Source organism: Ursus maritimus, unplaced genomic scaffold (genome assembly GCF_017311325.1).
Source record: "Ursus maritimus isolate PB19 unplaced genomic scaffold, ASM1731132v1 scaffold_8, whole genome shotgun sequence".
NCBI lineage: Eukaryota > Metazoa > Chordata > Mammalia > Carnivora > Ursidae > Ursus > Ursus maritimus.
The window spans coordinates 6,126,426-6,149,487 of NW_024426996.1; the positions used below are offsets into that span (position 1 = coordinate 6,126,426).

General features: G+C 35.8%; 1 non-coding gene across 1 annotated transcript; it reads right to left on the reverse strand.

The window, feature by feature from the left end:
- Positions 1 to 18,098: 18,098 nt before the first annotated feature.
- Positions 18,099 to 18,208, reverse strand: LOC121101599. The gene has a single exon (XR_005833583.1). It is a non-coding gene; the product is annotated as a U6 spliceosomal RNA (small nuclear RNA).
- Positions 18,209 to 23,062: the final 4,854 nt, after the last annotated feature.

Here is a 23,062-nt window from a genome sequence, read left to right on the forward strand (position 1 = left end):
ACAAAGGGAGGAAATAGCAAACAATAGAAACTACCTCTGAAGAGGCCCAATAGGTGGACTTGACAGACAAAGACTTCAAAGCAATCATACATAAGTTCAAAAACTAAAGGAAACCATGTTTAAAGATGTTATGGAAGTCTGATGACAATGTTGATCAAATAGAGAGTATTAATGAAAAGATAGAAATTATTAAAAAAGGAACAAATGGAAATTCTGGAATTTTAAAATTATAATCACAGAAATAAAAATTCATTATAAGGATTCAAAAGTAGATTGGAGCTGGCAGAAGAAAGTATCAGTGAATTTGAAGATAGCTCAGTAGAAATTATGCAATTTGAAGAACAGAGAGAATAAGAAACCCAGACACATCTGGGTTGTGATCTACACCAAGACACATCAGGGAAAATATTTTGAAGTCCAAAGACAAAGAGAAAATCTTGAAAGCAGCAAGAAAAAAATCTTTCATTACCTCCAAAAGAAACCCAATACTGCCAATAGCTAACTTATCAGAAACAATGGAGACCACAAGGCTGTAGGATGATATATTCAAAAAGCTTGGGGGGAGGGGGACACCTATGAATTGGAGACCTTATATCTAGAAAACTGTCTTTCAAAATAGAAGGCAAAATAAAGACTTTCTCAGATAAACAAAAATGGAGAGAATCTGTTGCTAGTAGCTCTTCCTTAAAAGAAAAACAACAAGAATACTGCAGTCTGAAAGCAAGCAATTCCAAATAGTAATTCAAATTTGCGTGAAAAATTAAAAGTGCTAATAAAGGTAATTATGTAATTAATAAAAGACAGTATATGTGCCTCTTCTCCTTGCTTTTCTTAATTGATTTGAAAAGTAATTGTATAAAACAATATGCATACAATTTTTGTGGGACCTCTAAATATAGAAATATAATATTTGACAAAAATGGCACAAAAATGGGGGTAGAAAGAAATATTATTAAAGTAAGGAAATGACACCAGATGACTACTTGAATCCACAGGAAAATGAGGAGAACCAAAAATGGTAAATAACAAAGTAAATGCAATGAAATCTCTAAATATACACTTGTTCTCCTTTCTTCTATCAGCTTCTCTAAAAGACTTGCAATTATACATATAAATGATTATATCAATGCATTTAGAGGGTTGTAACATATATAGCTATTAAATAGATATTAAATTATTATAGATATATTACATATATTTGTATTACATATATATATAACAATCATAACACAAAAAGTGAAAGGCGGAAATAGAACTATATAGGAGTAATATGTCTATATCTTACAGTGTAAATCTAAACTAGATTCTGATGAGTGAAGACACATATGGTAAGCCTTAGAGCAACCACTAAGAAAATAGCTCTAAGCAATGTAGGTTAAAAAAAAATCATTAAAGGAATTAAAATACTATACTACAAAATACTTAATGCAAAGCAAAGCAGTCAAGTAGAAACAGAGGAGCAAAAAACACACAAGACCTAGAAAAAAGTAAAATGGTAAACATAAATTCAACTTTATCAACGATAACGCTAAATGCAAATGAATTAATCCAATCAAAAGAAAGATTGTCAGACAATAAAAAAAAAATGAAGATCCAACTATTTGCTATATAGGAAACACATTTTAGATTTAAAGTTACAAATGCGCCAGAAACAAAAGATAGAAAAACTGTTATGAAAACAGCAACCATAGGAAAGCCATAGTAGCTAAAAAAGTTAGTAGAAATAAACATGGATCATAGATCGAAATGGCCTATATGCAGTGAAGAACTGTGAAAGCAGGAGAGAAGAAGAGAGAGTGTCAGGCAGAGAACAGAGTGGTTCAGGATATCAGTTTGTTATTCTTTACATCAGCCTCTGTCTTCTTTGGGAAAGTCAGAGCATGGCACTGAATGGTGGTTTTTTGGAATGAAGCCCTGAGTAACTGGTTACTCAGGCTGCAGTCAGTCACCTTTCTCTTTCTCCTCAACTATAGCTCTGATCCTATCACTCCCTGAATCATTAAGCTCAACCTTCTCATTAACCCTTGAGGTCTTTCCTTATTTCATGGAGCACCTTCTTAAAATAAAGGCAGTCCTTCATATCATAAACCCACCATGCACTCATGCATACAAGAAATGTATATTTAGTGTCAAATTTATTTGCCATAAGTTGCCAGTATTTTTGATTTTTCTGATTGATAGGCTGCTCGAGAGGCCTAATCAACATTCAACTAAAAAAGATTACAAAAACAGGAATGAATTAAATGAAATTCCAGTGTTATACTTTCTTTGAACATAGTAAAGGTGGCCTATTCTTGGCCAGTCTACCAACTAGTTACATTGTCAAGACAAAAGAAAATTGAGGACAGAGGAGGTAAGGTAGTAGGGAAAAAGTAGAATATAGAAGAGTGAAAACCTATCCGCCCCACCTGCAACAATCATTTCTGGTTTCCCTCCATCTATAATGAAGGCCTAAATCAATTTATCATAAGCCTGATTTCTATTAGTCTAAGGGCTTCACTTCTCTTGTATTACAGCCTAAAAGCTCTTTTTCAAAACAAAACAAAACCTCTCTAATGACTAAGTCCCTATCCAACCAAATGTATACATTTGGCTTAGTTTCATCCTCATGAGGGGGAAGGAAAAATTTTGTGTTCAGAAAAATTAAAAGTCTAAAAAGTTGGCCATAACCAGTGAAAGTAGCCAACAAGAACTTGTTCTTCGATTTCATTAAATTCTACACCTGTATATTCTCTGAAAACAATTTGGATCTCCTTCACAATATTGATGACAGGGAAGACATTCTCCACTTATCATGAACCAAAGAGCTAAAGAAATTTTAATTAAGAGTAATTCCTAACCATGTCTTATTTTCTATTTCACCATTCCCCACATGTTGGAAATCATATTCCCCCTGGGTGTATTTTAGAAACAAGAGTACATTGTTCCCATTATGAGAAGTTGTTTTTCATCTAATGGTCAATCACCATGCATTCCAATTAGCTTCTAATATACGGAGGCAATAGAGTCTAAAACATTTCCCAGTCTCCCTTGAAGTTAGGAACCTGGAATATAATTTGGGTACTGCCAGTCAGATCACATACAGGAGATTTTAACTCAAATTAACAAGGATAGAATTATGGTTCCATGATTCAACAAGGAGCTTTTAACTTCAGTATCTTCTGGCTGAAGGAACGGAGGCGTGAAAGTAGCAAGGCTCTAAGCAAACGTGTAGTATGAAGCTTCTGTTTTTAAACTTACTGAAGGTGGCCAAAGCAGTGGCAACTTTAGTGGCTTAGTTCAGTGGTATGGTTTTGAAAGTTTATCATGGAATTATCAGAACGCCACTCCTGGATTCTTTCCTGATATTGTACAAAATTGTGGACAACCATGAGGCTAATTGAGGTAAATAAAAGCATTTTTAGAGGTACCTGGGTGGCTCAGTTGGTTAAGTGTCTCTTGATTTCAGTTCAAGTCATGATCTCAGGGTCCTGATATCAAGCCCCGCTTGGAGCCCCATGCCAGGCTCCATGCTTAGCTGGGAGTCCGCTTCTCTCTCTCTCTCTCTCTCTTTCCTTCTTCCTCTCTCTCTGCCCCTCACCCCACTCTCTCTCTCTCTCTCTGTCTAAATAAATAAAATCTTTTTTAAAAAGGCATTATTTAAACATCAATTATAATTACCTAAATTTCGTAACATGCTGTAATTCCAGAATAATAAAATAAAAACCAAATAATCACAGGGTGTCATCAAGTAAAAAATCCATCCTTAGAAATTTAGGATATTTCCTCTAGTCTGTTCTTTATTCAAAAGTGTCTATTTTACAGCTCTGATTATATTGTGGAAACTGTTTTATAAACTACATTTTTCATAGAACAGTAAGACTTTCTCGTGTCATTTAAATGCTTCAAAAATTACATTTAATTGCTGTGTAATACTTTATAAGAGGAAACGTTTCTTTCCTCTTACAATATTTTATGTAGCAAGTGGAACAATTTTCCAAAACACTCATGTCATTTTGAAACACCCCTTACTCTTCCCCATGGAGATGAAACGAATTACCTGGCTCATTCCCTCATTCATTCATATCTTCATTGTTTCGGTCAAGAGATATTTTTTAATGATCTGTATAACATCAAGAACTATTTCAAGTGCTGCAGAGAGAGCAACGAAGAAAAGAGGAAAAACTCCAAGCCAGATGGTTGTGGTCATTGGGGTAGGTATATATACACATATACACACACACACACACACACACACACACACACACATATATACATACACACACACATACAATAAATAAGTAGAATATGGTAATTTAGATAATGTCAAGTACTAAGGTAAAAAATAAAGCAGGTTAAGGGGACAGGAAATTCCAAGAATCGCAATTTCAGATAGGGCAGCTCTATTTGTTTCCTAGGGCTGCTGTAACAAAACGCCACAAACCAGATGGCTTAAAACAACAGAAAATGATTGTCTCCCAGTTCTGGAGATTAGAAGTCTGAAATCAAGGTGTCGGCAGGGTCATGTAGCTTCTGAAACCTGTGAGGGAAACTTTCCTTGCCTCCTCTTAGCTTCTGGTGGGTTGACGGCCATCTTTGGCGGTCCTTGGCTTGCACCTGCATATCTCCAGATGCGCCTTTATGGTCATATGCTGTTCTCTCTGTGTTTCTCTGTGTTCACATGGTCTCCTATAAGGACAGCAGTCGTATTGGATTAGGTGCCCAATCTACTCCGGTATGACCTCACCTCAACTAATTCCATCTATAATGATCCTATTTCCAAATCAGATCGCCTTCTAAGGTACTGAGTATTAGGACATCCACATTCCCCCCTCCCCCAGAGGATACCATTCAACCCATAACAGCAGCATGAAGAAAACTGACATTTGAATAATGGTCAGAAAAGAAAGTAAGAGGATGAGCCATGGGGATGTCTTGGAGAAGAACGTTTCAGGCAGAGAAAATAGGAAATGCAAAAGTCCTGAAGCAAAAGTGTTCCAGCATGTTCAGAAAGCAACAAGGTGGGCCAGAGTGACTGAAGAAGAATGAGAAAGGAGGAGAGTGGTAGGATACCAAGTCAGGGAGCTAACCAGGACTCAGATGGTCTGCTTGCAGATTCTGACAGAATCATTACAGTGGGAAAGGATTGAAAAGTGCAGGAGGGATGAAGGGAACCCAGTTAGGAAGTAATAGCAATATGGGAGGTGAGACATGATTGTACCCAGACCAGGACACTAGCCGGGCAGGAGGTATTTAATCCACTTCCTGACATTACGCCATCCTTACATTCCTAAGATTCTCCAAGATCACACATGATAATGAGCTAAGTTAACAAAGCACAAAGGTCATATAATCAGATTCATATTAAAAGCCACTTTCACACTTAGGCACTGCACTATTTTCAGAAACAGCTTAATGGGTATTTGCAATTCTGTGTTCATGAATACTGTTTCACAGGTTGGGTGTGCAAGCACAAAAATTTAAAAATGTACTAAGGAGTTACATTGAAAAGACTTGCCATGAAAGAGGAGGGGGTTACATGCCCTTAACATCATTTTTATGCATGATTTTTGACAAACATCTAAATGTATCTATTTGCAACAATAAGGGAAATCAAATTAGTAAACAGAATGCATCAAATAAATGTGAACAAAATAACTGAATGACTCATTTATTCATTTTCTAAGTCTGTTTAAATGCTTCTCTAAGAAAATGCATGTGAATGTGTCTTCTTAAGAATGAGGGTTTCTTTTTATTTCTTTAAAATGTGCAAAGATAAAATTTTCTTGATCTAAATTACAGATATACAATGATTAAGGCCTTTAATATTTTTTCATCTATATAACTTAAGAAAGCTAAATGTAATTTTTAGGCAAAAACAATTGATGTCATTGAGTCTTTTATTTCATGAGAAATTTGGGTTGTGGCTTCTCAGAAAATAATTGCCACTTTGATTTATCTAATTTATCTGCATACAACTGTTCAAATAGCAGAGTTTAATAATACTGGGGGGGAAGGGAATTTAGATTCTTCTTAGTGTGTACCTATTCAACAGGCCCCAAAGATACTTATTTCTAACTAAAAAGCCATATGTCATGCCAACTCTCCAATTTTCTATTTTGAAAATAAATTGGAAATATTAATATAATTAACTTACATACCATTCAGATATATTAATCAAACTGTGCACATTTTGCCACATTTGCTTTATCTGTCCTTTTTTTTTTTTTTTCTGGTGATGAACCATTTGATGGAAAGTTGCAGACATCATGATATTTAAGTCCTACTTCAGCGTACAAATCCTAAGAATAAGACAATCACCTACATTACCACAATAGCATTATTACACTAGAAAAGTCAATGTCCATGCACTACTACACAAAATAGTCTATACTTTTCCATTTTCCCCAAAAGAACTATTTTATCATCTCTTCTCTTTTTTCTCTATCTAAGAAGAATCAATCATTGCCTTTGTCGTTATTCCTTTCAAGTGAGAACAGTGTCTTCTCCTTTTAGTTTTTGGAATTTTTGTTCTATTTTGTTTTTTATGATATTGTGGGGTTTTTTGTTTTGCTTTGTTTTTTGTTTTTTGGTTTTGTGCCAGCATCCAGGCCAAATGTTTGTAGAGTGCTCTAAATTCTGGATTTGTCTTCTTGCTTCTTCATGACTAAATTTGGTTTAAGTACATTGGCATAAATATTACATAAATGATGTTTTATATTCATTATTGTACCATATCAAGAAACATTATCAGTTATGATGCTAAATTTGATTACTATTTGAGGCTCTGATCTATAGATATTTTCAACATAAAATTGCACCTTTTTATTTAATAAATAATCTGTTGGATGATGCTTTGGCATCCTATTCCCTAACAACCTTTCACCTCATGGTTTTAACACCCACTGGTCTCCTTTACCTGAATCAGTTCTTACAGACATGACTATTTTAGTACAATAAAAGTACTTTTTTTAACATCCAGGAACAACCTATGCACTATAATTAAAGCCTTCTTTATCGTTCCCCTTTACTCATCACAAAACTAATCACGCAGTGACCCACAAATTGATCACATCAGTACCATAAGCAAACAACAGAAATCTCGAAATACTTTGTTTTTTTAATATTCTGTTATTTTTTTTAATTGTAAATTTCCTTGTGGATTTCTCTGAACACAGTGAACTTTGTGTGAACAGCTATGACAGGCTAATAACCATTTTCTCTCAAACGGTGGCAAAGATGAGTAAACAAAATGGTGCACTCTTTTCCTTCCAAGTTCTTCTCCTACCTTAGACAAAACATTTCCCCCTTCCTATTTGAATGGCTTCATCCAGGCCATCATTGTTTACATGACTCTTTAATTAAACCAATTATCGCAAAGTGATCCCAATTTCTTCATTACTGTCCTTTCCTTTACTTAGCAGTGCTCAGAATTTACATCCACTTGACAATTAAAGCTCCAAGACAGTTACTAAAGCCTTTTATATCTGGTTTTCATTAGTTCATATTAGACGATTCATTGGCTTGATTTTCACTTCAGTGAGCCCTCTCATAAAATCTGGTTAGACAAGATGGTGATAGAGCACGTTGAAGGAAATGAATTAATACATCAGCAAAAACACTGCCAAGCAGACTATTTTAACACATTTTATTATCTCATGTATATACTTGTCATTCATAGGAGGGATATATCAAAATGAGAAGAGTGAGGACTCTAAGCAGTTTTCAGGTTGAAGGGATGAAATGAAGCACAAGTTCTGCTTTCACTTCCTGAAGCAGGTGTGTAGTCAGCAAGTCTCTCTGGAGAGACGTTATTCAGTGGACACTTCCTAGCATTATAGAAGTTCCCATTAATGCCCCTGCAATTAAGGTTTTTACAGCATTTACTACTGGAAGCCATAATTTCAGATTGGTACAGTGTGTGTGTGTGTGTGTGTGTGTGTGTGTGTGTGTGTGTGATTTATTCTAACTAACAGAAAATACTGATTGCAAACTCAGCTTTATTGTGGAATAGGAATATGCCTGCATGCACGGCACATGTATGCCGGTGTGTACATATGTATGTGTGTTACCCAGTTATATGCCTCTTTATATTTCAAATCATAAACATAAACAATTTAGAAACTTGGTAATTCTAAAGAATACATTTTCTTGTTTGATTCACGAGAATCTAGAGAGCATATCCAAAACTATAATTGTTCAAAAAAAATTGTAGAGGGGAAAATAGAATATCTGGATGATCTAAATCTAAGTAAATCATTTCTCATAGATAAAGATAGTTAATTATGAAGATGGTTTAAATACTTTTGCTCATATTTGTTTGTATCTGAAAATATGTATGGATAAGATGGAAAGCTGTTAAAACAGAAACACAGTTCCAAGAAACAGCTTTCTATAACATACAGCAACCGCGTTCATTATCCTCTAATAATAATAAAAAAAAATCTGCTTTAGGATCACAGGTCTTCAAGTCATCAAAAATACACCAAGGCAAATTCCTCATATCCTAATAGACAGATATGGTTTTTCGTAAGCCCCCAAAAGCTGTGAACTTTTATAAGACTATAGATACCAGGGGCTATACATTAATTCATCAAAGATAAATTGCTTTCACATTTTCCAATCAAACACACAAGAGTGGTTTTTATGCCTGTAAATTAAATTTAGCATTATAGTAAAAATAAGAGATGCAACTTCATTTTACAGTGAAGTGAAGGCATATCTCCCTCCCTGTGACTATATGTAATGTGTGGTCATAAGTACTAGATAGTCAAACCAGTCTCCTCATTAATGACTGTTAAAAATCTTCAGCCTATTTCTCTAACATCTCTGGAACATAAACTTCTTGATGGAGACATTTTGTCTATTTTTCTTCCTCTTTATCCCAGACTGGTAAATGGTAGGTATTCAATAAATATTTGTTAAATGAGCATTTGCTGTTTTTTCCCTGTTACAGATCCTCCTCTGGTTGCTTAAGCATTGAACTAGAACATTCATGTGAATATTCTGATTAATCTTCTCTCTGTAATATCTCTTCATTAATATTCCCATCAACTCCTACAGCTTCTTTCAGCTTCTCTGTAGACACGGGTCCAGAAGACTCATCTCCCACCTTAACTTCTCCCATAAGTTCTAATTTGTCTATTAATTAACTAACTCATTTTACCTCCAAGTCTTTCATGGATTTAAAACTTGGTATGTCCATAAAGAGCCCGAGGACTGGAATTGGAAAATTTGGTGTTAGTTCATGGCCTTGCTATAAACTCTGTGCTGTAACTAAATTACATTATCCTTCCCAGTCCCTGAGCTTTGGTTTCCTCTTCTACAAAATAGAGATAAAAAAATTCTCCCTAAATTCATGATAACAAAATGAAATCTATATAAAAGGCTTTTTATCAACTCCAGAGCATTGTACACATATAAGGGTGTTATCACTCTTATCATTATTCCTTATGCCAAGGCTGTGCCAATTTTTCCATTGGTTAACAAGGTTGGGCTTCTTGTTTGACTTCCTGCTTGCCTGGAAGAAACAGGAAATCGCAATCGTCTAATTCATACTCTTCTTCTACTCTCTCTCTAATTCAAGGGGCTGCAGATGACCGTTCCTCAAGCACAACTCAGGTCATGTCGCTCCTTTATGGGAAACCCTCCCATGCCTGCCCTGAAGTCCGAAGTGTTTCACTTTGCATTTAAGACCACAGCCTGCTTTCCTTGTCTCACTCCTTTGATCCCGCTTCCTATTCATTCTGTTCTTGTCAAATTTCGTTCTGCATGTGAGTCATCGAGCTTTCCTTCTTTCATGATGCCTTTCATTCTTCCTATTGCTTTGAATGCCGTTCCTCTTCAACGTGTTCGAATTCTGTTTTTTAATGCCCAATGCACATGGTGTGTTAGTTCTGTCCCTCCGAGAAACACACTGCAAGATGCAATTAGATATGCAAGATTTTTTTCCTCAGGAAGGTCTGTGAAAGCTAAATATGAGATAGAAGAAGGCAAAGACATGCAAGTCTGAAACACGTGAAGGCAAGGTTGAAGGAATCACATAGGAAGAGAATCTTACTACAACACAGGTCAATGGAAGTTTCAACCAAGCCAGTACAAAATCCTCAATTCAGAGTCTTCCTGTTGAGGATTTGCACACCTCAAAAACATGAGCTAGAATTAGTACCCCATCATGCTCAGTCACTGGCTGGTGAGAGCCAATGGAAACATTCTGGCTCCAACACAGTGAGGGGCCCTGAGGGTCAACTGCTGGAACTCAGGGTCAACTATTCTCTCCTCAGCAGGAGATCTGAGTGGTATATTTTCATGACCATCACACATGGCAACCTGTGACATTTTCACTCTTCTTTCAACCATCATGGTACTTTACCCCTCAACCTCTCAGGAAATATCACTCTCAACCTCAAATTTAGTTACATATGCCATAGGTTTCTTACTAGACTATAAGTTTACCTTTAGGGAATAAGCCATTTCTTTTTCATTTTTGTTTTTTTTCTAAAGCACAGATTACATTTTGAAATATAGCTGTGGGCTTGGTAGCCATGGCATAGATGCTCTGAGGAACTAAAATCGAGCTATGGTGGAAAAAAAATAACAAAAAACAAACAAAAACTGGGAAATCCCATGTTTTGGTTATCTATTGATGTGTATGTAACAAACTACTCTAAAACTCAGTGGGCTAAAATAACATAAAATGATTATTAGTCATGATTCTATGGGTTGGTGGGTTGACCATGAATTACCACTGCTTCATGTTGAAGGAGATTAGGACACACCACCCTGAAATATGCCACTTTGTCATACTGATTATTTTGAGCTGAAGGTACTTTCAATAAACAGCAGCTGAGCTCCTCCTTTGCTGGGTAAAACAGGCCATAAAATTTCCCACTGAAAAGTGCCCTTTCTGTACCAGGAAGACAAGAACATCCTTATCACTAGGCACTTGGGGTTGACACTGGAATGGGTCTGAAATAAAGATAGTTGCTAAAATATCTCTGATCTTCCACCAGTTTTACCCCCCCACACCCTGTACCATATAACCCCTACTTATTACCCCAGAATTTACTGTCCCTAACCCAAAACCTTTGTCTTTTCATGTCTTCACAAATGTATGGTTTCTTTGCCTCAAAGGTATAAAAGTTTTCTGCTTTAGTCACTTGTTCAGGAGAGAATTTTTCCTCCCCTACAACGTGGTATCAGGTAGCCCCTGGGCAAAATAAGAGGTCCAAATGGTTTCATTTGCATAGTTGACAGCTGAGACTGTCAGCCAGGGGCTCCTGCTCTCCATGCAGATCACCCCATATGGCTACTTGGCATTCCTCATATATCTTGGTATCTGGAATCCAATAAGAATATTCCAAGAGGACAGATTAACGCCTAATGTTAGTGTTGCATTGGCCAAAGGTAGTCACATGGCCATGCCTGGAGTTGTTATGGGGGGAACTCACAAGGACATAACTATCGAAGGTCATGTGTCACTGAGGGGCCCAAAATTAAACCTCCCACATACCACTAAAATAATATATGTGAAGTTGTTCATCAAAATTATTTCTGAATTGCAAAGATACAATAAAGGGATATATGAAATAGGAATAAAGATACAAGATTTTGGAAAAAATTTGAAAATAAAGGATGAGTTATATGATTTTGAAGGCCACTACTTTTTTATTATATATATAACATTTTTATTAATGAATTTTGCATGAGAGTAACAGAAATCTCAGTCGAGAGGGCTTAAACAAACAATAGTTTTTTTTAGGAAATGTTCAGAGTAAAGATAGAGTTTTGTCAAATACCTTTAACACACACACACACACACACACACACACACACACACACCCCCCATATAGTCTGTTCCTTGAGAATCTCATACTACAATAATATCATGCATACAATCCCTATGTAGACTACATTTTTTAAATAATTGTAAGAAATAGGAACAGTATTTAAAAATCCACAATACAATGAAATATAAGAAGGGAAAATACAAGACAGTTACTAACATGAGCCATTTTAGAGTTGTGGTGCCTTTGTCTAATCACATTCCCAGGAGGCCTCAGCCAAATACAGCAACTATACAACTAACCAAATAGAGTAGAGAACAGATCACAATAAATTTCTGTCAATGATAATTGTTTAAAATCAGCAGAGTTTCAAACTACAAGGCAATTGCCTCAAAGGGATGCTCTCTTCCCTTAGGTGTCTGGAGTGACTAATGGAAGGCTGTCGGGCTATTTTCAAGAAACAAAAGATAAACATAAGATAGAAACATAAGATAAACAAGGTAAATAATTAAAGCAAATCATCAACATGTTTTGCTTTTGCCTGGTGTTATATAAAGCCAGTCTACTAGGCTTGGTTTTTATTCAATAATCAGAAACTCAGAAATTTGCCTTCTTTGATTACCGTGAAATGGGGAAATATTTTTAGCTCTAGGAAAAGAACGGTGTCTACAGAACCCAGAATAGTACTTGATTTATGGCAGGTGATCAACATTATTTGTTTGATAAATAAATGTCTGCAAATTAATCTGGTGATTTGCTAGAGAAAAATATCTTCAAACACAGGATTCATGAGAAAAAAATACGAATGAAGTCTCTGTTGTTGAGAAAGGAGTTTTACATCTCTGGATACTGAAATATCCCATGCACTGTCACTACCTATGTGACTAAATAGGAATTAACGCAAAATTAAGTGGCATTTCTCAATAGTTCTAAAGGATGACACCCTATACGCTCCCAAACCAATGACTTAGTATCTGGTGATAGAATCTAAACGTTCATTTGGGGATCACTGGACAATGAGCAGCTGTAGTTCGTATATGAGACATGATTTTAGGAATCATTTTTGATGTATTGGTGTTTTGTAAGTTGAGGCTGATGCTCCCTGTATTGCAAATTTAGCGTTAACCAAGGCCTGGGTGTGATCGATGTCCCACCTCCTTATTGCTATGCCCATGGAGTTGCACCGGTCCAGCCTCCACATCTGGCCACGAAATCACTGAAGAGTATTTCAGGTGTGAGAATATATATTTCCTTTTCCTCCAGGAATTCCAAATTACTTAAGAACATAATTACCTGTATTTTAAAATACCTATTTTTTTAAAAGATTTTATTTATTTAGTTGACAGAGATAGAGACAGCCAGCGAGAGAGGGAACACAGCAGGGGAGTGGGAGAGGAAGAAGCAGGCTCCTAGCAGAGGAGCCTGATGTGGGGCTCGATCCCGAAACGCCGGGATCACGCCCTGAGCCGAAGGCAGACGCTTAACGACTGCGCCACCCAGGCGCCCCTAAAATACCTATTTTTAAGGCATTCATAATGCATTTGAGGCAACAACGTCTCTTAGTATCTTTGAAAGTGAGAGGTCACATACTAGTGTCCTCCTATAGCCGTAAGGAACAGTCTAGTGACTTGCAGTCAGTCATGAAACTGAGTTGAGAACATAGCTTGCTAGTCACAATTCTGCACCACCTCTTTTAGCACAACTATCAAAACCTCAGAGTATTTCAAGTACTGAAAAGCATTGCACATATAATTTTTTTTTACTCATTTTAACTACTGTATGAATTGAAAATGTATGCATTTGAAACATTACACCAGACAATTTGTGTAGGCAAACAAAATGTAACCAAAATATTTCTTCTAATACCTAATATGATTATAAAAGATTTAATTGCTTAAATACATTTTGATATTTATCCTATATTTACATGAAGACCTGGAACGGCTCTGTCAGGAATGTAACAGTACCTATAGCATATGACACTATAAATTAAAAATATATATTTATAAACATTATGAGAAGGCAAATGCCATGCATAGAATACCTTTCAAAAGTCTATATAGTAATGTATTAGCCTATGTCTTTGTTTTTTAAGATTTGATTTATTTATTAGACAGAGAGAGACACAGAGAGAGAGGGAACACCAGCAGGGGCAGTGGGAGAGGGAGAAGCAGGCTTCTCGCCAAGCAGGGAGCTGGATGCGGGGCTCGATCCCAGGACCCTGGGATCATGACCTGAGCTGAAGGCAGATGCTTAATGACTGAGCCACACAGGCGCCCCTTGCCTATGTCTTAAATATGTGGAAATGTATTACACCTTTTTAAATTTTATGTGCAATTTTTAAAGATATGCAAAAATCATAAAAACATGTAAGTGCTTCATGGACATTTGCTCAAAACATCTTAAACATCTTCGTAGCAGCGTGAAAATGCTTGCAGGATCAAGCATAAACTCTTCTGATAAACAAGTCCATTCATTCAACATGTAATATTAACTCTAGTAGAACATGATTAAACATCATTAGATCCTCTTAACAGCATAAGCCCTGAATAATCCTTGTCATTTCTTTCAAATTGTCAAAGTATTTGAAAGATTAAACACTGTAATGAATTATTTTCAAGTTTTGAATCTTATTTTTAGTATTAAGACTTTACATATTATTGAGTAGGAAAACTAATTAAATGAAAATCACTCCTTATCTGGGAAGAAGAGTTTACCAAATTGATAAAACAGAGTTTTACTGTGAAGGATAATTATTCTATGTCAACTAAGATTCTTTAACTTGATTAGATATTAGAGTATAGATCTTTTTAAATAAATATGTATACTGAATGAAAATACAATGTTTACGAACAATATATTTGTAAATTGTTTTGAAATCAGTTATTAGAGGCACTGATAACACCATTGAAGGTAGATTAGGTTTCCACAAAAAGAGCTCCAGTTCCAGACAAAATGGAATAGACTCCTTTCATCCCATTTCTTCCACTAAGTTCAAGGAAAACTCTGGATATAATACAACAAGCATCAAAAGAAAGGAATGAAAGGTGACAAGAAGAAGGTATATCTTGGGACTTGAGGAATGGCACAGCAGTGGGTTCTCTGGATCATCTTTTCACTTTTCCTATATTCCAGACTGGGGGCTAGAGAAGCTGGCAACCCAGAAATGTCAATAGACACAGCCAAAAAAAAAAAAAAAGAAATAAGAAAAAGAGAAAAAACGGCCCAAGAAAAGACTGCTCTCTCTAGCCAAAGAATCGGTAAATTTCTTCAGTTAACACCACAAGAAAAAACATGTTCTCACCACCTCATCATCACCACCTCTCCCTTCTCTCCTTCTTCTTCCCCCTTCCCTTGCAATGTCACCAGAGGCCAAGTGGAAAGCCTGGGCTTGCAACCCTGCCCAGCCTTAGCAGGTGGCATTACACTACCCCAGTCATGCTTGTATCAGTGGAGGCCAAAGGGTAGACTGCCACCCTGCACCAGCAGGAGGAACTCCCTCCCATCCTAACTACAGTGCTGAAAGAGAGAGCTAGTGAAGGGGATCCCTTACCTATATGTGATGTCCTAGGCCAATTTCTGAGTAACCCATATGAAAAACTGACCAGATTTAGCATTACGAATATTTGAGAGCTGGACAACTATTGAGAAAAGCACTAACATTTTCTGACTAGCCTCTAAGTACCACACAAAGCACAGCAGAGTAACACTGCAAAGACGGAAAACCAAATTACCATAAGAACCACAAAGGTAAACCAGAACTTGTATGCTGAACCTAGACAAGGTGGCGGCCTGATAAAACAGAAGATTTAAATATGACCGAGAGTCATATTTAAATACCATAATATCAAAAATGTCCAGGGTATATTAGAAAATCACTTGGCATGTCAATAACCAGGAAAATCACAACTGGAATATTGAAAAGATAATTAACAGAGAGCAACCTCAAGGCAAATCAGTTACCAGAATTACCTGACAAGAATTTCAATGTGGCCACCTAAAAATACTTTAGTGAGCAATTACAAACAATATTGAGCAATTACAAACAATATTGAGACAAGGAGAAAGGATAGCAAATTTCGAAAAACAGAAGGAGAAAGAAAGAAAGAAAGAAAGAAAGAAAGGAAGAACCAAATGGAAATTATAGATTGAGGTTGAAAAATAACCACAAAAACCAAAATAAAAATTTCATTGGATATGCTCTCTAGCAGAATAAAGATGATAGAAGAAAGAACCAATAAATGTGAAGACCAATCAATAAAAGTCACCCATCTGAGAAACAGAAAGAAAATGGATTGAAAATAAAAAATGAACAAAGCTTCAGGGACCTGTAGACAATAAGGAAGATCTAAAACTTATGTTAAAGTTTCAGAAGAAGAGAAAAATGTCAGGTTAAAAAATATTTGAAGTAGTGACTAAAAATTTCCCAAATTTGGCAAAAGGTACAAGCTTTCATATTCAAAAAGATTAATAAGTTCTAAAAACTAGAAAACCACACCAAAAGACATCATAATCTGATTTCTGAAAACTAAAAATAAAGAAAAATAATCTTGAAAACAGCTAGTACGATATGACACATTGCCTACAAAGGAACAACAAATGAAATGATAATCGACTTCTCATCTGAAACCATTAAGGCCAGAAAGAATTGGCAAAACATTTTTCAAGTGCTGAAAGGAAAGAACTTCAACCCAGAACAAATTTCTATATACTTCAGGAATGAAGGGGAAATAAAGACATTTTCAGATAAAGATAATGAAGATAATTTATTGCCAACAGACCAGACTGACCATATAGCTCTTGGAAGTTCTTGGGTCAGAAAGGAAAGGACAGAAGGAAACTTAGAACATTAGGGAGGGAAACAGGGCTATAGAATATTCTTTGTTTAATAGATTGTAAAAATAGGAGTATATGCAAGAGGCTATTCTCATTTTGAGTATTTAAAATTAAAGTCTTTTGAAGACTTAGAACCGCTCTGTTCAATACACACACTGGTCATACGTGGCTGTCAAGCTCTGTGAATCTACTCTAAGTGGAGATGTTCTACATGTATAAAATATACCTTAAATGTCAAAGGTCTAGTACAAAAAATATAAAATGTTCTATTAACATTTTGTTAGTTATATGTTGAAATGATAATATTTTGGATATATTGGATTAAATAAAATAAGTTATTAAAATTGAAATTAATTTCATCCTTTTTTTTTAGTGTGGCTACTACAAAATTTAAAATTACATAATTGGTTTTCGTTTGTGGTTTGTGTTGTATTTTTATTGGGCAATGCTAATCAAAGGGCTTGACATTCACATTCTTTCATGAATAACATCTAGAAGATACCCTTCAGTAACACAAATTTGAAACTAGCAGAATCCAGTAAACCACAATCTTCTGTTCAAATATATTGTTATATTTAAATAATTCTTGGTACAAAATCTTCAGAGAGTGTAGTTTCCGGAGAATATTATAAAGGACTATTCACTAGGCATGTAAATTATCTTTTTTATTTAAATTCAATTAATTAAAATATAGTGTAATATTAGTTTCAGAGATAGAGTTCAGTGATTCATCAGTCATTATAATCACCCAAGGCTGATTATAATCATGTGCCCTCCTTAATGTCCATCACCCAGGTATCCCATCCTCCCACACACCTCTCCTCCAATAACCCTCAGTTTGTTTCCTATGATAAAGAGTCTCTTATGGTTTCTCTCCCTCTCTGATTTCATCTTGCTTTATTTTTCCTTCCCTTCTCCCATGATTCTCTGTTTTGTTTCTTAAATTCCACATACTAGTGAGATCATACGATAATTGTCTTTCTCTGATTGACTTATTTTGCTTACCATAATATCCTCTAGTTCCATCCACATCATTGCAAAAGGCAAGATTTCATTTTTTTGATGGCTGAGTACTATTCAATGTGTATATATACAACATCTTTATCCATTCATCTGTCGATGGACATCTGGGCTCTTTGCATAGTTTGGCTATTGTGGACATTGTTGCTATAAACATTGAGGAGTGGGTGCCCCTTCAGGTCACTCATTTGTATCATCAGGGTAAATACCTATTAGTGCAATTGCTGGGTCATAGGGTAGCTCTAATCTGTCTGATATAAGGACTGATACTCCAACTTTCTCTTGATGTCCATTAGCATGATAAATGGACGATTTCAATCTGGAAGTGTCTTTGGATCTAAAATGAGTCTCTTGCAGACAGCATATCCATGGGTCTTGCTTTTTTATCCAATCTGATACCTTGTGTCTTTTGATTGGAGAATTTAGCTCATTTATATTCAGAGTAACTATTGAAAGATTCTAATTTAATGCCATTGAAAAAATATGGACTGCTTCACAAATTTGAGCGTCATCCTTGCACGGGGGCCATGCTAATAATCTTCTCTGTATTGTTCCAAGTTAAGTATATGTGCTGCTGAAGTGAGCACTAAACATGTAAATTATCTTTAGTTAGTTGCCTTTTACAGGAAAAAGAGTTGCTGACTAAATACAGGCCTTGTTTTGAAAAACTTTTGGTCAAGATTTTATATTGGGATAACCTCTAAAAACACAATTGCAGTCTATAGCTTAAAACAGTCAAGGAGAAAAGGAGGGGAAATACAGAGAACATTCTCAAACCAAAAGAAGTAAAAGATAAATAGACAAATAGAAAAGAAAGGAAAAGGATTACAAAAAGAAATTATAGAATGATATGTTGAAAGTCAATATAAATATAAAAGTGACAGAAAAATGAACCCACCTATTAAGAGACAGAGCCTATCAAATAGGGGGAAAAAACAGTAATCATGCAAAAGCATTTCAATTTCACTTAAATAAATGCAAATGGAAAAATCAATGAAATACCATTTTTACATATTAAATTGAACAAATGTGGTCAAGGTTGTCAAAAGCGAACTTACTTAAACAGTACTGGTGGGAATTGAAATTGTTATACCCTTTTAGAAGGGAAAATTGACAAAAGCCTGCTCATTACAATGTAACATATAATACTAAAAATCAGATTTTACATGAATGGAAAATTATTGAATAATTGATAGTACATCTGTGCTATTAAATATTAGACATCCATTAAAATCAAGTTTACAAATAACATGTACTAAGATGGAAAGTTCTTAGAACTCAATCAAATCAAGCATGATATGCAATTGAATTACAAGGCTGTTAAGAAAACTATATATTTAGGGGCACCTGGGTGGCTCAGTCAGTTTAGCGTCTGCCTTCAGCTCAGGTCATGATCCCAGGGTCCTGGGATCAAGCCCCACATCAGGCTCCCTGCTCAGTGAGGATTCTGTTTCTTCCTTTGCCCCTCCCCCCACCCGTGAGCATGCTCTCTCTTTCTCTCCTCTCTCAAATAAATAAAATCTTAAAAAAAGAAAACTATACATTTAATTAATATACATAAGTGTGTTCATTTTTTAAGCTAGTGTAACAAAATATTAAAATAAAAATATTTTAACATTTTCTGCCAACAATCAAGAAAATAGATGCTTACATTCCAAAATGAAGTGTGAGACCATCGTGTGGAACTTACAAAAAGAGACTGTGGAAAACCATTTGTTTTCAACCCTTTCATTCACAACAAGAGGGGAAGTAGAAGATTAAAAGAGTTGGCTGCAGTGTTTGGTGTGCTGTTGTGTGTGGCGTCCATCCACTCTCCTCCCCAAGGAAGGAGAATGCATGAAATTCTCCCTTCACCTCGACTAAAGACAGAACCATGAGAAAGCTAGTCATGGAACTTAGTATTTGTTTCCTGCAGTTGGTGTACATGGTGGACAGATGTCTTAATTAGCTTGAGAAATTTAAGGATGAGTAATTCCCTGACAGTTTCATCTCCTAAGGGAAGAAGAGGTGCTTTTGCACTGGGATCTGCTTCTTTCCCCAAGATTATCTTAACAAAGTATATCTGTGGAACCAGATGTGGGTATCCTGTGAGAGATAGCCTGGTGGGCTTGCACTGATGTTGCCTGGGATTCCCCACCAGCGGGGCAATGGAATCCCAACACTGAGGGAGAGCTTATGCAGCAGTAAAACACTGAAAACCAGAGAGAAAAAGAAAGCAAGAAGGAGAGGCCATCACCAGGCCAAGGAAACCACATGCGAAGACTCCCATTAGGCAGAAGGGTCATGCAAAGCAGTCTCCAAAGAACCCAAGAAAGTATCTATTGAGGGAATACTTTTAACCATTTCTGTACCCAATGAACACATTTCAGCTGAACAGTATTAGTCAAATAGAAGGGTGTCTGACTCCCTACAAGAATAAATAAATAAATACAGTTTATGATTATATCCTATAAGAGATACTTGATCCACATGGCCGTTACATTGGGAAAAAGAAGACAAACTAGAAGGATATCTATCTCTATTAGATATATAGCAATGAGATTACTACTGACTTTTCTTTTAATAAAAAGATTTTTATAAAATCAACAATTGTTTCTTATCCTGTAACCAAATAGGATTTGTGGTGCATGTTGCCTGGTCCCCCAGATCATAATGAAATGTCTCTGTTCAACTACTACATAAGTTTCTTTTAAAAAAGAGGGAATGATGGGGCTCCTGGATGGCTCAGCTGATTAATCTTCAGACTCTTGGTTTTGGCTCAGGTCATGATCTCCAGATTGTAAGATTGAGCCCTGTGTTGGGCTCTGCACTCAGCACAGAGTCTGCATGGTATTCTCTCTCTCCCTCTCCATCTGCCCCTCCCCTGCACACCCTCTCACTCTCTCAAACTCTCTCTCTCTCTCTCAAATAAATAAATAAATAACATCTTTAAAAAAAAAAAAAGTGAGATGGTTTCCCCCGAAGAGCTTCTGCAGTCTTTCTACAATAATGCTAACATTTATTCAAACTACAGTTTATTCCTTAAAATCTCAACATAATACATTAAACATATATTTTTTGTTCTTATATATTATTTAAAATTTTAAGTTGCACTAAAAAAAGGACAGTGTATTAAAGAGGTTTATTTTTTTTCATCTGTAGTTAATATAGTTGGGTCAGAAAACAGAGTTAGACACTGGGGAGGGGAGTCTATCATATAGGCACAGAACTAATGCTTCATAGGGCTCATTTATGTTTTCTAACTGCACTTAAAAATTTTGTGCACACACACATTTAGACAATATTTTATGTATTCTGTAACTTCTTTTTACTCATAAAATTATCACATATTTTTAGAAATTTGCTATAAAAATATATCTTATAATATTATTTGTTACCCTCTAGTGAAAAATTTTTAGCAATTTTCCCTCTAAGAAATCTTTAACTTGGGAGGCATGCATTTCTGGATGATGATAAAGACTTGATTTAAGACCTTTGCTGTAATTTTTCTAATTTATAAAAATGCCCAATCTCTTTCGTAAGAGTATTAGGATTTAATTAATCACTTGACTCATTGAGAAGATAAAGTGCTAGATAAGTGTGAAGATTTTTCAGCTATAGTTCTTTCTGCCACCAGAAATGTGGAGCTGTGCATTAATTTTTACTTAACTCTCATAAATTAATTTTTTTAATGTAAATATTAAAAACAATGATCTGAAATGTTAGTGTCACTAGTGGTGTGGTTTTGGTGATGGTGAGTATACAATTGAATGTCATGAGAGAAAGGATGCACAGAGAAATTCTTTTTATTTTCTTCGTGGTATTTTCATGAATCAGATGGGATCCAGTAGTTAAAACATAAATATTATGACTGAACTAGTAAAAAACAATTGAAAAAAATCAAATATTGGGGCGCCTGGGTGGCACAGCGGTTAAGCGTCTGCCTTCGGCTCAGGGCGTGATCCCAGCATTGTGGGATAGAGCCCCACATCAGGCTCCTCCGCTATGAGCCTGCTTCTTCCTCTCCCACTCCCCTGCTTGTGCTCCCTCTCTCGCTGGCTGTCTCTATCTCTGTCGAATAAATAAATAAAATCTTTAAAAAAAAAAAAGAAAAAATCAAATATTGTAAGAAGCTGATATGTCCACTTGATAATATAAAACAAGCATATGTGTCTGTGTGTGTGTGTGTGTGTGTGTGTGTGTGTGTGTGTGTGCTTGTATGTCTATAGGGAGAGAGAAAGAGACACCTAAAATGTGGTAGACAGAATTCCAAAATGGCCCCCAAGATTCCTGTCCTATGGTTTATTTACCCTGTATATGTTCTTCCTGAGTGTAGGCAGGGCTTATGACTATGAGGGGATAATCACTTCCATGATTTGGTTACATTATATAAGACATTTATATAGCCCACTAGAAAGATTCTCATGCTGACTTTGAAGAATTAAGTTGTCATGTGCGAGTGCAGGCTCTAGGACCTGAGAGTGACTCTTGACTGACAGCAGTGTCTGCACAGCTGTGTTCCTTTCTCAAGGCCCTGAGAAGAATCAGTTTCCTACCTTTTCCCAGCTTTTAGAGGCCACCTAACTTCTTTAGCTAGTGACCCTTTTCTCCAACTTCAAAACCAGAAAAGGTGAGTCAAGTCTTTCTTACATAGAACCACTTTGACCTTCTATTTTAGCTCTTGCTCCACATTTAAAAATCTTTGTGATTACACTGGACACAGACAAATAATCCAGGAAGAGCTCTCTATTTTAAGGTCAGCTGATCAGCAACTTTAATTCCATTTGCAACTTTAATTTTCCTTTTAATTCCTTTTTAATTTCCTTTCAAGTAATGTAACATACTTGAAAATGGTAAAGGTTAGGGTGTGGATATCCCTGGGGACCATTGTTTTGGTTATCAAATATCTCAACAAAAAATAGGTATTACAATCATGAAAGAATGACAACACAAACTCTTCAATTTTAGGGTTTTATTCTAAAATCTTAATCACACTGCTAGGATAAATATTTTTTTTTAGGATTCTATTTATTCATTTGAGAGAGAGAGAGAGCACGAGCAGGGGGAGGGAGCAGGGCAGAGGCAGACTCCCCACTGAGCAGGGAGCCTGATGTGGGGCTCGATCCCAGGATCCTAGGATCATGACCTGAGCTGAAGGCAGATGCTTAACTGACTGAGCCACCCAGGTGCTCCTGTGATAAATATTAAGAAAATTTTTAAGTTACTGAAACACACCAAGACTAAACTTCCTTTAGATCTATTTTGATTCTCCTCCAATGTACAGTTTTTAATAAGTTAAATCAATATTATAAGCAAAAAACAATGTTAATATAAACTTTAATAGAGATGAAATATTTTTAAAATTCAACTACTATTTATTTAATTTTATTATCTTCCAATTGATTGTGTCCCTTAGTAATTGAACCAAAAATCTCTCTTCATTGCTCAGGATAATTAGGAAT